Source organism: Phyllobates terribilis, unplaced genomic scaffold, assembly GCF_046119375.1.
Source record: "Phyllobates terribilis strain yellow unplaced genomic scaffold, ASM4611937v1 Scaffold_3__8_contigs__length_932513732, whole genome shotgun sequence".
In the NCBI taxonomy this organism is placed as follows: domain Eukaryota; kingdom Metazoa; phylum Chordata; class Amphibia; order Anura; family Dendrobatidae; genus Phyllobates; species Phyllobates terribilis.
In genome coordinates, this window is record NW_027362763.1 from 165,010,770 (window position 1) to 165,014,421 (window position 3,652).

Genomic DNA, 3,652 nt, shown 5'->3' on the forward strand with positions numbered 1-3,652 from the left:
CCAACTTCTCCCCTCCGATCACACCGCCCTCTCCCCTCCGATCACACCGCCCTCTCCCCTCCGATCACACCGCCCTCTCCTCTCCGATCACACCGCCCTCTCCTCTCCGATCACACCGCCCTCTCCTCTCCCCTCTGATCACACCGCCCTCTCCCCTCCTCTGATCACACCGCCCTCTCCCCTCCGATCACACCGCCCTCTCCTCTCCGATCACACCGCCCTCTCCTCTCCGATCACACCGCCCTCTCCCCTCCGATCACACCGCCCTCTCCTCTCCGCTCACACCGCCCTCTCCTCTCCGCTCACACCGCCCTCTCCTCTCCGCTCACACCGCCCTCTCCTCTATGATCACACCAACTTCTCCCCTCCGATCACACCGCCCTCTCCCCTCCGATCACACCGCCCTCTCCTCTGATCACACCGCCCTCTCCCCTCCGATCACACCGCCCTCTCCCCTCCGATCACACCGCCCTCTCCCCTCCGATCACACCGCCATCTCCCCTCCGATCACACCGCCCTCTCCTCTCCTCTCCCCTCTGATCACACCGCCCTCTCCCCTCCTCTGATCACACCGCCCTCCCCTCTCCGATCACACCGCCCTCTCCCCTCCGATCACACCGCCCTCTCCTCTGATCACACCGCCCTCTCCTCTCCGATCACACCGCCCTCTCCCCTCCGATCACACCGCCCTCTCCCCTCCGATCACACCGCCCTCTCCCCTCCAATCACACCGCCCTCTCCTCTCCGCTCACACCGCCCTCTCCTCTCCGCTCACACCGCCCTCTCCTCTCCGCTCACACCGCCCTCTCCTCTCCGCTCACACCGCCCTCTCCTCTCCGCTCACACCGCCCTCTCCTCTCCGATCACACCGCCCTCTCCTCTCCGATCACACCAACCTCTCCCCTCCGATCACACCGCCCTCTCCCCTCCGATCACACCGCCCTCTCCCCTCCGATCACACCGCCCTCTCCTCTGATCACACCGCCCTCTCCCCTCCGATCACACCGCCCTCTCCCCTCCGATCACACCGCCCTCTCCCCTCCGATCACACCGCCCTCTCCCCTCCGATCACACCGCCCTCTCCCCTCCGATCACACCGCCCTCTCCCCTCCGATCACACCGCCCTCTCCTCTCCGATCACACCGCCCTCTCCCCTCCGATCACACCGCCCTCTCCTCTCCGATCACACCGCCCTCTCCTCTCCCCTCCGATCACACCGCCCTCTCCTCTCCCCTCCGATCACACCGCCCTCTCCTCTCCGATCACACCGCCCTCTCCCCTCCGATCACACAGACCTCTCCCCTCCGATCACACCGCCCTCTCCGATCACACCGCCCTCTCCCCTCCGATCACACCGCCCTCTCCCCTCCGATCACACCGCCCTCTCCTCTCACACCGCCCTCTCCTCTCCGATCACACCGCCCTCTCCTCTCCGATCACACCGCCCTCTCCTCTCCCCTCCGATCACACCGCCCTCTCCTCTCCCCTCCGATCACACCGCCCTCTCCTCTCCCCTCCGATCACACCGCCCTCTCCTCTCCGATCACACAGACCTCTCCCCTCCGATCACACCGCCCTCTCCGATCACACCGCCCTCTCCCCTCCGATCACACCGCCCTCTCCCCTCCGATCACACCGCCCTCTCCTCTCCGCTCACACCGCCCTCTCCTCTCCGATCACACCGCCCTCTCCTCTCCGATCACACCGCCCTCTCCTCTCCCCTCCGATCACACCGCCCTCTCCTCTCCCCTCCGATCACACCGCCCTCTCCCCTCTACGATCACACCGCCCTCTCCTCTACGATCACACCGCCCTCTCCTCTGATCACACCGCCCTCTCCCCTCCGATCACACCGCCCTCTCCCCTCCGATCACACCGCCCTCTCCTCTCCGATCACACCGCCCTCTCCTCTACGATCACACCGCCCTCTCCTCTACGATCACACCGCCCTCTCCTCTACGATCACACCGCCCTCTCCCCTCCGATCACACCGCCCTCTCCTCTCCGATCACACCGCCCTCTCCTCTCCGATCACACTGCCCTCTCCTCTGATCACACCGCCCTCTCCTCTGATCACACCGCCCTCTCCCCTCCGATCACACCGCCCTCTCCTCTCCGATCACACCGCCCTCTCCTCTGATCACACCGCCCTCTCCCCTCCGATCACACAGACCTCTCCCCTCCGATCACACCGCCCTCTCCTCTCCGATCACACCGCCCTCTCCCCTCCGATCACACCGCCCTCTCCCCTCCCCTCCGATCACACCGCCCTCCCCTCCGAGCACACCGCCCTCTACCCTCCGATCACACCGCCCTCTCCCCTCCTCTCCGATCACACCGCCCTCTCCTCTCCCCTCCGATCACACCGCCCTCTCCTCTCCTCTCCGATCACACCGCCCTCTCCTCTACGATCACACCGCCCTCTCCCCTCCGATCACACCGCCCTCTCCTCTCCGATCACACCGCCCTCTCCTCTGATCACACCGCCCCCTCCTCTCCGATCACACCGCCCTCTCCCCTCCGATCACACCGCCCTCTCCTCTCCGCTCACACCGCCCTCTCCTCTACGATCACACCAACTTCTCCCCTCCGATCACACCGCCCTCTCCCCTCCGATCACACCGCCCTCTCCTCTCCGCTCACACCGCCCTCTCCTCTACGATCACACCAACTTCTCCCCTCCGATCACACCGCCCTCTCCCCTCCGATCACACCGCCCTCTCCTCTCCCCTCCGATCACACCGCCCTCTCCCCTCCGATCACACCGCCCTCTCCCCTCCGATCACACCGCCCTCTCCCCTCCGATCACACCGCCCTCTCCTCTCCGCTCACACCGCCCTCTCCCCTCCGATCACACCGCCCTCTCCCCTCCGATCACACCGCCCTCTCCTCTCCCCTCCGATCACACCGCCCTCTCCTCTCCCCTCCGATCACACCGCCCTCTCCTCTCCGATCACACAGACCTCTCCCCTCCGATCACACAGACCTCTCCTCTCCGATCACACCGCCCTCTCCTCTCCCATCACACCGCCCTCTCCTCTCCCCTCCGATCACACTGCCCTCTCCTCTCCCCTCCGGTCACACCGCCCTCTCCCCTCCCCTCCAATCACACCGCCCTCTCCTCTCCCCTCCGATCACACCGCCCTCTCCCTTCCCCTCCGATCACACCGCCCTCTCCTCTCCCCTCCGAGCACACCGCCCTCTCCCCTCCGATCACACCGCCCTCTCCTCTCCCCTCCGATCACACCGCCCTCTCCTCTCCCCTCCGATCACACTGCCCTCTCCTCTCCCCTCCGGTCACACCGCCCTCTCCCCTCAGATCACACAGACCTCTCCTCTCCGATCACACCGCCCTCTCCTCTCCCCTCCGATCACACAGACCTCTCCTCTCCGATCACACCGCCCTCTCCTCTCCCCTCCGATCACACCGCCCTCTCCCCTCCGGTCACACCGCCCTCTCCCCTCAGATCACACAGACCTCTCCTCTCCGATCACACCAACCTCTCCTCTCCGATCACACTGCCCTCTCCTCTCCCCTCCGCTCACACCGCCCTCTCCTCTCCGATCACACCGCCCTCTCCTCTCCCCTCCGATCACACCGCCCTCTCCTCTCCTCTCCGATCACACCGCCCTCTCCTCTCCCCTCCGAGCA